The 13,597-nt window shown below is 45.1% G+C and overlaps 1 protein-coding gene and 1 long non-coding RNA gene across 1 annotated transcript in view; both read right to left on the bottom strand.

Moving 5' to 3' along the window:
* The window catches only part of LOC108348412 (uncharacterized), a 28,201-nt gene extending 27,897 nt beyond the window's left edge, over positions 1-304 (bottom strand). Inside the window, exon 1 of the long non-coding RNA XR_015640411.1 lies at positions 223-304. This is a non-coding gene — a long non-coding RNA (uncharacterized LOC108348412). The remainder of the gene's footprint in view (positions 1-222) is intronic.
* The window catches only part of Erich1 (glutamate-rich 1), a gene marked incomplete at its 5' end in the record, with an annotated part of 52,793,804 nt that overhangs the window by 10,410,676 nt on the left and 42,369,531 nt on the right, over positions 1-13,597 (bottom strand).

Raw genomic sequence — 13,597 nt, 5'->3', positions numbered from 1 at the left:
TGACTTGCGGTCAGAACTGGAAGACAGGCAAACTGAAGATGAGAACCTTCTTCCCCGGGTGCCAGAGATGCTCTTGAGAAATGATGTGCAGAGCACCTGTTCTCCTGCATCCAGGGAGCCAAGCTGAAGGGACTGACAGTGAAGGAGTGCTCCCCAAGCCCCTGACCAGCTACGGCTTCAGTACCTTGATCCTTCTATGCTTCCGTTCACACAGTGGCTCACCTTGCGGATTGTGTCCTGCAACCACGAATGTCTCCATGCTCCCTTAACCGAGACTAGGAGGAGGACACATCAGGCTCTACTGACCGGCGGACTTGGGGCCAGGGTTTGGCAGCTGTCGCAGCCAGAACTGTGAGCGTTCACCAAAATGCCGTTGTTGCTCTGCTCCCAAATAACAGCACTTCTGAGACACAAAAGGTGCCTTTGTCCCCAGACCCCACTCCCCACCCTTCCACCCCCCACCCCCACCCTCCCATCCCCACCACCCCCACCCCGTTGCAACTCCATCAGCAACTCACACTGCATCGTCCTCCCTCCCCTGTAAAAATACTCCACGTAGGACTCTAGGTTCTGCAAGCCTACCGAACTTATCCTGACCTAATTTCCTCATGGAAGAAAGACCAGAACCAATAACCTTCTTGTCCCCCTGAAAGACCCCAAGAACTGAAGCTTCCTACCCAACCACACAGTTCCTCTCCCCACCCACCCACCCTCTACCAATCTTCTCTCCACGTCTCCATCTTCTTCATCTCCATCCATTCCCGCCCGTCCAGCCTCTCCATCCGACCGCCTGTCCCTCCCCACCTTGGGCATCCATTCACCCCCAGGTTTTCATGGCCCCCAAGGGCCGTTCCCTTCCTTCGTTTCCCTGCACAATCTCTCTTTGTTCTCAGCATGGACTCCATTTTCTCCTCCTCTCTCCTCTGCTGCTTGAGGTTAAGAACATGCCATGGCATTCCATAAATTACTTGGCAAGAGTGGATGACAAGAACAGAGTGTAATTCAGATTAAAGTCGCCCTCCAGCTGAAATGATAGTTTATTAAATAAACGGCAATGCTGCCTATCAACTTTGCTGGCAACTGGCCTCTTATATTAATCTTCCTCGGGATGATTTAGGATCCACCTGGGTCCTCCGAGAAGATTCTCCCCTCATTTCCGTCCCATCTCTCTGGATCAGGCTGCTGGGCCTGGTGCAGTTGACAAATTCCCCAAGTAATCCCTCAAAAGATTGGAGAACGCTCGGAACGCTCCATTAAATTTATTCTCCATGCTTTAAGAGACCCAAACTATGTCCAATAAATAAGTGTCCCTGTGATTTACTGAAATGCTGCTCTGATTTAAAGTTATAGGGGGAAAATATAGAGCCCCTGGGAGCCCAGGACCAGCCTTGCAAGTGAGACCAGATGTGAGATTTCTGTCCAGGGAGGGGAGAAGAAGGGAGGAAAAAACCAGCCCAACTGGTGGAGGTTTGAAAGTGACAGTGTCTGAACCCTGGTTCTCAGCTTTAACATAAAAGGTCCCCAGTTGAGCATTCTTTCTCACAAAATTTATTGTAGTTGTAGTTAGAGGGGGAACCATCAAAAGAGTAATTCTGGCCCTTGTTTTGCACAGCTCTTTTGATAAATATGATACTTAGAAATATGCCTCCCACTAGACAGGAAAGCCATATAGTTAAAATGAAGTAATATGTCAGTAAACTCACTAGAATCAAAGCCAAAATGAAACCTGTAAAAGGAGAAGGGAAAAAGACTCCACTTAGAAATGCTCACTCTACCAAGCTGAGGAGAAGGTAGAGATTAAGAGCTGTCCTTTATTCAGATATTTTTATCTGCAGAGTTAAAAGTGGAGATTTATTTTTAAAGGGGGCTATTTATGTTCCGATCTTCAACAGATGGGTCTGCGTTCCTGCCTCTCTCACACAGCCCCAGCGCAGCAGAGCCAGCTTCCCCAGGCAGCTCAAACTCACCCAAATGAAGGAGAAATTAAAATTTGGGGAACTAAGTGGAACCTTTGGAGCCGGTTTCTGAGTATTAAATCTGCTAGCTACAGGGGTTGAGGTGCAACAAAAAGAAAACAGAAAGAAAAACAATTGCCTCTGTATGCAAGCATGTGTGTGCACATGTATGTGTGCATGTGCATGTTGCATGTAGCTGCGTGCATAGGTGTGTGCACACGTGTGTGCACAAGTATGTGTGCATGTGTATTGTGTGCACAAGTGTGTGTGCATGTGCATCTGTGTGTGTGTGCTCGCACACACATGCATGTGCACATGTGTTACTTCCTAAAGAGCTGGTAAATGGGTTCCATCAGTGGCGAATGTCCACTGTTCTCCATGGTTTGGATGTGGAACACCCCCCACCCCCCGCAAAGGCTCCTGACTTGAAAGTTTAGTCCTCCATGAAGTACTGTTAGAAGCCGGACGACCAAAAAGGTGATTGGATTATGAGGGAGCTCTCGTCACAGTGGACATCTCAGTCTGTAGTTGAATGGGCTATAAGTGGTAGGACTTTCTGGAGGAAATGGGTGACGGAGGGCGTGCCTCTGAAAAGTATGCATCTTCTTTGAGGTCTCTTTGTCTTCTTGGGGCTCATGTGACAGCCGTGAGACAAGCAGCTTAGCTCTATGACACATCGTCCCCATGATGCTATGCCTCACCATGGCCTAAAAGCCAAGGCACCAACAACCCTGGATTAAAGCTCTAAAACTGGCAAAACAGACCCATGTCCTCTGTACCCTGTTTCCCTCAGGTGTCTTGCCACACCGATAAAGAGTGAGTGACAAGTTCAAATAGAACCCACTTCTCCACGAGTCCCTGCCATACATGAATGGCCTACTTAGAAAATACCTCTCCCGTGATTCGGGAAAAGCATATTTGGAATTAGTTTCCTGGAGAAATTACCCCCCAGATGTTTCTTACTCCTCTCTGTAACTATGCCACAGGAAAACAAACTCCCTGGTTCCATCAGTAACTGGGGAAGATGTTTCAGAAGCACAGGCCTCAAAGCCTTCAACAAAGGCCTGGACATCCCAGGACACCCTCTCACACTCTATCTTCAGGCACTGGTCTGTGGAGCTTCCCTAAGGTCAAGTCTTAGAAACCCTTTCCCTTGATTATGTCTGTTTCCCAGGCACTCCTCCATTTCTGTCCCCAGAACAACACCTTACAGAATGAGGGATCTTCATGTCTTCTGTCCCCTGCTCAGGAGGCAGGAAGATCTATCTGTTCTTCATCTGTAGCATGGTTACCTCCCCACCTCCTCAGAGGAGTACAAAAAGAGGGAGACTCACTGAGTTGCAAGTTGCCATATTCAACTTCTTCCCAAGTTGTTCTGTAATGAAATTTCCCTTAAGTAAGTACAGGAAAGGGAAAGAAGGAAGGAAAGGTAGCATAAGGGTCTTAAGCCTCAGGTGACTGGGGTGAATGGCTCTGCCACCAGACATGTATGTGGCCTGAAACCAATGGAACCAGAGGTTCAGTGACTTCATGTCTGTGGATAAGGGTTGAACAGGGCAACCTGCTGATCCCCGACACTCTAAGGTGGCTCGCCCTCCTACCGCCATGCTCCCTCCCCTCCTCCACCTCAACAAGCTAGTCTGGACAGAGCTGGAGGGTGTGGAGTTTGAGCGGCACCTGTGTTTACACTGTACAATCTGCAGTTTACTGTAATAAAATCATTTAATACAGTCATAATTTTTTTGGCAAGGGGTTGTGTTTATGGTGAGCAAGACAGAAAGGGAATGATTGACTAGAGCTGATTAAAATGATAAATCAAAAACAAAAGAGGGAGGACACGGAGAACTCAAAGCCACCAGCAAATCCAATTTAAGACAAGTTTTGTGACTTTGAGGGAACGAGTCTGTCTGATGATGTGCCAGCCGGAGAGGTGGGGGCCCGGGGCAGAGGACGTGAAGGGACGGGGTCCAATAGCTCTGTTCAATGCGGCTTATCCTCTCAGAGTAGAGAAATGAGGAAATGGCTAGACAAGAATTCATTTCCTTGGGCCTCAATCTTCAAAAAGGATTTAGGAGGAGATCTTGGGAATAAGCCTTGAGAATTAATGGGCATATGCTTGCACTTGTTCATATACATTTTCATCTAGCTTGAAGACTGTGCAGGCTAGGTCTTTGTCAACCTGACACAGGCTAGAGTCATCTGAAAGGAGGGAACCTGGGTGGAAAGAATGCCCCTACCTGGCCTGTGGGCTGGCCTCTGAGGCATTTTATTGATTAACGATTGGAACTGTAGGCAGACTATTGTGGACAGTACCATGCCTGGGTAGATGGACTTGAGCTGTAGAAGAAATCAGGTTGAGGAAGCCACAAGGAGCAAACCGGTTGACGGTGTTCTTCTGCTTCATTTCCTGCCCTGACTTTCCTCAGTGTGGAGTGTACTCTGAGAGCTATGAGCAGAAGCAAAGCCTTTCTGGACCATGTTTCTCTTGGCCAGAGTGTATCTGAAACTCCACCACTAAGAGAAATTATCTAAGGTCTCAGATCTTCCACCCCTGCAAACATTGTGTTTCTACAACTTCCTACATGCTAGACCCTGTCGGGCAGAAAGGTTATACAAATAGTTCACCATCAGAGGAAGACCAAGTGCCTGTTCTGGCTTAAGAACCATCTCAGGCTGGAGAGAGAACTGTGAGAAAAGGATCTGTGGCATTGTAAGACAAGGATTTTTGTGGCTTTTATAGCCTTGTGAATTAAACATTATGTTTCCCTAAAAAAGAATCCCCTAAGTCAGTGGTTCTCAACCACCCTAATTTCTGTGACCCTTTAATACAGTCACTCACATTGTGGTGACCCCAAACCAAAAAATTATTACCATTGCTACTTCATAACCATATTTTCTAATGTTATGAATTATAATGTAAATACCTGTGTTTCTGAAGGTCTTAGGTGACCCCTGCAAAAGGGTCATTTGAAGAGGTTTAGAACTACTGCCCTAAGTAAACACTTCTTTATGCACCCATGTGACCAGTGCTGTAAATTATAAAAGGGCTCAGGAAGGTTCATAGTGGTCCCTATGAGTTACCCATTGCCACTAGAATCTATTTACCTGCTGTAAGCTATACATCTTCATTCTGGTTGGTCTCCTTTAAGGGGGAACTATAGCACCCTCTGTGACAGTGGCCTTGGGCCACTTCTAATCACCCTCTCTTCCACTGCCGAGTCTTCTTCCCTTCCATTGCACTTTTACTGGCCTGGGGAGCCTAGTTGGACAGTCCAGATCTTCATCTTTGACCAGGTCAATGCACCATCTAGGGCTGTGACTTATCCATTTAACAGCTGCACCTGATATTTGCCCAGAAACACCTTAGCAAGAATGTCATCCTTCCACATCCCCTACTATGCACCAGTAGCCTTATCTGTCCTGGTGACCTGATTCTGTGACACCTGAAAGACTAGTTGACTTCTGTTCCAGCTTTCTCGTTCCTTTGGCTAAGGAATCCAAAGCGGTCAACGCTAGGGCTGAAGTGGGGCATCTGCTTTGCTTCCTGATCAAAGCCCTCCACCCTAAGCAATACTCTTCAACCTCGTGCAACCATCAGCCATACACAGGGCTGGTGAGAGGTTCCCCAGATAGATTACAGCCAAGTGGTGGTGAGCAGGGTAGCATCTAGTGGTTGCACAAAGTGTGTAGCATAAAGTCATTGTGCTTTGCCACCTTATCAGATACACGCATTCTCTCTGTTGGAGACGTGTGCCACAGCATACACTAATTTCAGATGATACTGTGTTCTAGGGAAATATCTTCATAGGTATCCCCAGTGGCCTCTCAGCTATGCCTGCAATGTTGGATATTCTATCTCTATCAAGCCAACAACTATATATGGTAAGACCAGTAGACATCATGGTCAGAGAGCCATTGCTGTCCCTCTCCTTTATAGTAAATTCAACAACTTGGCCTAGGAAATGGTTCAATGTCGGTAGGTCAGGGTCAACCAACCTTCAGATAATGGTATAGGGTGAGACATCACAGGCAAAATGGCCAAATTCATAACCAGAACGCGTGTCAGGAGAAGTCAGTGAGTCATTGTCCATTTTGGAAGAAAAACGTAATGCATTCTACCTCCCATCAAATAGTTCTTGGAAAGACAAAGGAGTCTAGTGTTGGAAGCCTCTGTCATCTGACTGTAAACATTCTATAACAACAAAGGCAAGGTCATGAGTGAACGCCAACTAGTCAACAGTCTTTAATGGAGTAATCTCCATTGCTGCCACTGGGCTAATATGGGGGATAGGGTGATTCTGCCAACTTGAACATCATGCTAAGTGCTTCTCCCACAAAGGACTAACTGGCTCCAAATGCAATACCAAGGTCAGACTTCATGCCCACTCACCTCTCTTCCACAGAACTAATATTCTAACATTGTGGACTCCATCTGATCTTATGGTCCAGGAAGCTGGGGTTCTGGTAACTCTGAATTTCTGAACAACGATTTGCTGCTCTGGTCTTTATTGAATGCTAAGAGCCGTCCAAGTCAACAGCTAAATAGATCAGAGCTATATTGCCACGTTTGAAACATACAACCTCGAGAACTCAGGGAACCTACAACATGTTGTACTTATGTATAATTGGTAAGTGAGGATTATAATAATGTTTCCTTTAATTTAGAGTTGTTCCAATTTGCTCAAAATCACTGGACAGCTGCCCCAACCCATCACCACCAAATTCACACACATAAGCTCTTAAATATTGGTAGGATTATCTCCAACTGTCTACAGCACACAAGTCTCATGTCTTATATGCTCACCACTTTTCATTAACGTGCAATGTGGCTATTAAAATGGTATCAATACAAGGGCCAACAGGCTAGTCTATTAGAATGTCCAGATGGCACAGGTCTCCTTAGCCTTTGACACAGAGAAGATAATTCATGCAGTCCTAAGCCAAGTCACAAATGGACACTGTCGCTGTCTCAGGTGAGCAGATGCTTTGATGCTCCCCCTTCACAACTATGGAAAAATGTATTCACCAGACAGATGGCCAAACACTCCATGCCCGGGGCCATGTGGTCTGTTTAGCAAACATACCACATCTGGAAGAGTGCAACCGCAGCCAGAGCTTCTACTAGGTTGAGTCTGTGGTACTTTACCATCATTCTCCAGAATCCATCTGGGCTTTGTGGGGATCAGATTGGTGGACTGAGGGGGAAATTATGAAAACAACAAGCCTAGGCAGTTTAGGCGTTCTTAAACAGCACCAATGTCTGCTATTTTTTTCCATATAAGAATACAATAGTGATTATTATCACTCTTTGGAGCAGAAGGTGGGAGGAGAGTCAGAGGCCACTTGGCCATTCCAATTTCAATAGCTCTTCCCAACACTATAAAGAGGCAAAGTTATAATCCTGCCAACTAGCAAGTCTATGTCAATTATTCATCAGAAAACACACAGGAGGAAAGGGTCTAAGATCCAAGGAAGCCCAGAGTGAATGAAATTTGGCCAGAGAGAATACATTGATCAACTCATTTCCCAAGTGTCCTTATCAAATTAGGCCCTGTAAAATAAAAGTCATTGATAATTCTGAGTAGTCCAAGCTCTTCAAGGTAAGGATATCCAAGAATATGGTCATGTGTAGCTTTGAATAAATTATTGACATTATTTTGACAAAATGTTGAGCATTGAATAAATTATTCATATTTACTGTTATTTTTGGGGCTTTTCTTCTAGAAAACCAATCGCTCTTTCAGTTGACATATTCTAGGTCCAAACACTGTCTTCGGTCTAGAAACTGAGAAAGGAATCATAACTTATCGGAGTACTGACTTCAGTGCCCTGAGTATTCACCTTGTTTGCTTGTATAGATTCTGCAATACCTGTGTAGGACATTTAGCTTGGCTCTCTTGCCTCTAGAGACCACATTACGGTAATTATTAATAGATCTCTATGACTTCTCCTCTTGCTCATGACAGTTGTGCCTGCTTTGCTTCTGGTTATGAACTGATATCATCTGTCCCCTCTTATCTATGGATCCTTCCAGAAACAGTAGCATAAGGGAGTGAAATTCTATAGTAACACCTTAAGTCACTATTCCTAACCCACAGACAACCTCCACCTCTTAGTGTTTTTATGCCACTTGATGATTAGGATATCACTTGGATAAATAGGGTAGCATCCTGGGGCATCTGTTGTGCGGACTCTTAGATCACAAGTGGAAGGTGTTCTAGATTGTAGAACCCACTCTGGCACTTCCACTTCTATAGGTCTGCTGGCCCATTCCCCCAACTGCTCATATGGGAGTTCTAGAACTTCTATTTACTGAAAAGAAGCCTTCACTTCTCCAAACACCCGAGTCACCACAGGAGCATGTTAGTTCGGTTTTCCAGTCCTTATACTAGCATGCTTATACATAGCATTCCACATACCCATCTGATTGAGGGGTACATAGAGGCTAGATCTTGCAGATCCTTGGGATAGCATTCTTATTCTCCATAGAAGGCCTAGCACTTTCACAAACAAGCTTGTTTGAAACCACCTTATCCCAAGTGTTTAAGAAGGAATGGACAATTAAGACTCAGGAGGAATCTAGATTGTCTTGGAAGACAGAGGCACTGTGATGGTTTGTATCAGGATGGCTTGGCCTAGAGAGTGGCACTATTAGGACGTATGGCCTTGTTGGAGTAGGTGTGTCACTGTGAGAGGGGGCTTAAGACCCTCACTGAGGCTACCTGGAAGTCAACCTTTTCATAGTAGCTTTCAGATGAAGATGTAGAACTCTCAGTTCTGCCTGCACCGTGTCTGCCTGGATGCTGCCATACTCCTGCTTTGACGATGATGTACCTAACCTTTGACCCTGTAAGCCCAGCCCCAATTAAACGTTGTCCTTTTAAGAGTTGCCTTGGTCATGGTATCCAATAAAAGCAGTAAATTCTAAGACAAGACAGGCATTTTCATTTTTCTTCAGACAAGAGGGAAGTGCTAACCTGGAGCTATAAGGAATGAGCTGCTTCCATGAAGCCATCAGGTTCAGAGGAGACTAACATTCAATATTCTTTAGTGTATCAACTCAAATGTCCCCACTTTAAGCCTCAGACCCATTGATTCTCAGTAGAACCTGACTTGGGCACAACTGGTTAAAAACACAGCTTTTCTTAAGCTCTACCATCCTTATGTCAAAGCCCTGAGCCTAACCTTTCTCTTTCCACCTTCTAACTTTAAGCAGTAAGAGTCTTACATTATGCTTCTAAAGCGGTCCCTTATTTTAAGCTGGTGGTCAGCCTTTCTTTTTCTTTCACTGGTACATTAATTGCTAGGTTCTCTTTGTCCCTTTAGTTACTGCTATCCCTAAACCCCTCAAATACCTGAGACATTACACTCTCCTGAATAGTTCCTTCCTTCCTTATCCCCATCCCTCCTCCCACCAGCTCCTCTGTCCTATATACTAGATTCTGCTAACACCAGGACCCTCACGGGATGTTGGCAGATGGCTAATCCATCTCCCAGGTCCAGTTTTAGCATCTGCTTCGCAGCACCTCATCCCATACTCACTGTTGCAAGTCAGTTCCCCAGGAAACAGGCTTTGGGATGGGATTTGCCCATAGGTGACTCAATGGGAAGTGATTTGGATAGAATGAAAGAAGCAGGTTGGCTAAAAGCTGAAGTCCATGTGCACATAGAGGCAAACAAGGATCTTAGTCAACGCCATGCTGAGTTTCTGGAGCTAGGATGTGTGTTCAGAGACATCCCACAGTGAGACAAGAGGACCAGATCCTTAAATAACGTATTGCCAAACTACTAGATAAGGGCTTCCCCTAAGGAAGGGACACAAGCTGTGTGAGGCACCAGCAATGCCCAGAGAATCGAACCATTGTCCTCACAGCAATGCTTCAACAGGTAGAGGGCCTTTGTCTCCACAGTATTTGGACCATGCACAATCTCCCATTACAATCCTCAAAGTCATATAATTATAAAAGTATATGAGGGATCTATAAAAACTTGGCCTCTTCCCCCGGGCAATGGCAGGTGACAGACTTGATAAGAGGGTTTCATTTAGTGAGTGCATCTCGAATCTCGTGTAGACCTTCACCGAGCAGATATTTTGATCGTAGTAAAAGAAGTGGGGGTACAGAGGGCTTTACCTCGCTTTTGAATTTCTAGACCACTGCAAAATGAATGTGTGGTAGCCCCAAGTTTTATATATCGAAACATAAACCCCCAATGTCATCCTGGTGTTTAGAGGTAAACTATTTGGGATGTGGTTAAGTCATAAAAGTATGATTGAGATTCCTTATTAGGGAAACCCTGGAGTGATAGTTTTTATCTTTCAACAGGTAAGGATCCAGGGACTGGGGAGTAGACTGTCACTCAACGCCAATGCCTTCATTCTGAGACCCACAGCTCCTCATCTGAGAACTGATGTATACATGCTTAAGTCTACATCTGAGAGCTGAGGAGTGTGTGGTTAAGCCATGAGGACCATGGTATTTTTTTGTTCCAGGAGTCCAGAGAAACACTGCTATTCATATTAGCCACTTTCAGGTTGCGTGCATGCCTCTGTGTGTGTGTGTGTGTGTGTGTGTGTGTGTGTGTGTGTGTGTGTGTGAGAGAGAGAGAGAGAGAGAGAGAGAGAGAGAGAGAGAGAGACAACTGTAGATTAACCTAGATCCTCATACATACCATGTAAGCAATACTATTGGGCTTGCATACCCAAACTCTTTTAATGTTTCATTTTGAGACGGGGTCCTTAATTTTACTGTGTAATACAGGCAGACAAGATAATTCAGTCCTCGTGTGTTGGCCTCCAAAATAACTGAACTGCAGACCATTGCTTCCTTGCTTCAATGGAACGTTTTCCCATTTGTTATTCAACTGCATTTTCAATAAGAAAAAGATGAGAGCACCAACAAAAACCCCCAATTGCCTATGCAGTAACTAAGCCTTATTATAGCTAAGCTATTCTAGCATCATGGGTCATGGTACTCCATGATGTAAAGTTTCTCCCAGATAACAGGAACTCATTTCTTTCAAAAAAAAACAAAAAACAAAAAAACAAACAAAAAAAACAAACAAACAAAAAAAAAAAAAAACGAAAACGCATAACTTTTTATTAAGCTTCCTACAATTTCCACACATGCTTTTTCCTACATCCTTAAATAGGAGTGATGAATTATAGAGCACTAACGAATGTTTATTTTGCAATAATGAAGCCCGGGATTGCAGAGATAGATGGTCCCTGGCAACGGTGCCTTTGCAGTTCATGGCAGCTCTAGAGCTTTTCCGTCTCTTCCTTTGATGCTGGCCACTTCCCGCTGCCGTCAGCACGATGTGTCGACATCTGTTTTCATGTTGTTGTTCCTAAGTGAAGTGGACTTGGAAACAAGACTGTTAGAATTGTGCACCTAAATAGTAGTAACTAGACTGTAAGCAGGTGTCTGAGGGCCTCTTCCTTGGGAAATCCATGAAAGTGGAAACTCAATAGCAATTAACCAAACACACATTGTGTACCATGTGTTGGGGACACAAAAGAAAAGAATACAGACAAAGAGCTAGGCAACATGCTTATGTGGCCATATCCCAATGCCAGAAAGGCTTACAGAGTTCAAGGCTATCTTGGGCTATATAGTGAGTCCTGAACAGCCTGAGCTATATAAATGAAACGAAACTGAAAACTATGAATGGCCCGTACGTAGTGACAGGATCAGGGTATATGGGTGATACCCGTTCGTCACTCCACTGCCACTTGGTGACTTCTGTGTTCCACCTGAGAACAAGGTTGTAGACAGATTCGTTCCCCAAGCAAGACTTGTCTGTCCTGTTAGCTGTAAATATATTGTTTCTACAATCTTTTAACACAGACTAAGGCAGGCAGCTCCATAATTCTACGGCAGTGTGGATTTAAACAGGCCATGGCGGACTGGTCTGGAAACCTAGCCACCATCGACACCACTGTTTCCACAGAGGAAGAGTTTCAAGATGGCTGACTTTCCGGTGAACTTTAAGAACAGAAGTCAGGGTTGTCTGCGCTGCTCCAGAAGTGCTGCGCATAGCGAGGGCGTGATGGACTTAGGGGTTCGAAATGAGAATGGCCAGATCACGGCCAGCACCTTGTAGACTAGGATGGACACCTTGAGGAAACCTATGAATCCCTGTGAACTTTAGTTCCAACCCTTATAAAATTACTCTGATATGACTTTGTTAAACAGACCAGTTCTTTTCTTAAAAGATTTTTATCTATTCTTTGACAATTTCATGCATTATAGTCAATATAACTTGATCATCTGTACCCGACTCTCCCCCCGATTCTTACCCCGGCTCCATTCTCTTTGGATACCCCACCCCCAATACGTGTCCTCCCATCTTCATATCCTTTTCTTTATTAAAAATAATCCATTAAGACCAATTAATGCTGCTTGCTTGAGCATAACCAAGCTACTAGTGGAAACCCACCTACCTACCCAACATAACCCCTCCCTGCTGGCAACTGTCAGTTGATAGCAGCTTCTCAGGTAGAGACAGAGCCTTAGAAGCCCCACCCCCAGCCATGCTGGAATTATTGATAAGCTTGATCTTGTAGACACTGGTTCTGTCGCTGAAAAGGATCAATAAGTTCTCTTCCAACGAATCAATACGTGACTGAAGGAAGTCGATGAAGAAACCTCTCTCACACTCACACTGCCTCTTCAGTGTTGTCCAGAAAAATGAAGCACATTTCCCCGAGGCTTGTCTTGTTTCTCACCGTGGCATCTGACCCAAAGTCTGAGAAAGAAATAGGATGATGATCTTCACTCTTGGGATCTCAGCTGGGAATTCGAACTTCAATAGGACCCGAGAGAAGGACTTGCTTCTGTGAGCCAATCTGGGTAGATCACTGGGTTGGGGAACAAGCGGGAGCTGTAGGTACTTGTTTAGTAAAAGGGGAGGAAAATATGATGCTTGAGAAAAAAATCCAAAGCAAACACCCGCTTTACACATAATCACTCTCTTCCTCCCCAGGGCCAGGACAAGCTTTAGTCTAGACCTGTGAAAGAGACAGCCTCCCCGGCTCCCTTGATGGCAGTGCTGGCACTGGACGGCCCTGGTGGAATATGGCTGGCCTGTGTGTTTCTATGCCAGGTTCCTGGCAAAGCCCTCAACCTCAACATTAAGATCACACTTGCCCCAAGGTGATCCTTCTCCCACCTCCTTCTTTTTCAGGCACCCACCTCTCACCCCTTCCCTACAAAATATGCATCAGAAAAGACAAATACACCAGGTTTTTTCCTTCCCATAGCAACATAAATGGGAGACTCCGAGACGAATGTCCAGTAGACCTAAGAGCTGTCACCACATGCCTGGGAAGGAAGATTGATGTCAAGAGCCAGGATGTGAGCATACCCATGAATTGTCCTTTTGTGCCAAGGTAAACTGGATGGGGAAAACATGTGTCAAGGAGACCAAGACCAGCTTGGCTGCAATTCCCAGAGCACCTGGGAAAGGGGGCCCTCCCTTAAATTCCAGTAACTTACAAAGCCATCAGAGCTATGACTCTTCCAGGCACTCCTGCTTAAGAATAACTACTGTGGTTGAGTACTTTGTGCCTGGCATCTTACCTGAGTTCTCCTTTAACTTTGCAAAGCTTTATAAGGTCAACACAGTGACTCCCTTGCTTC

This window comes from Rattus norvegicus, chromosome 16 (genome assembly GCF_021556685.1).
Source record: "Rattus norvegicus strain SHRSP/BbbUtx chromosome 16, alternate assembly SHRSP_T2T, whole genome shotgun sequence".
Taxonomy (NCBI): domain Eukaryota; kingdom Metazoa; phylum Chordata; class Mammalia; order Rodentia; family Muridae; genus Rattus; species Rattus norvegicus.
The sequence above is the reverse complement of the archived record's forward strand: the minus strand, read 5'-3'. Positions and strand labels throughout refer to the sequence as shown.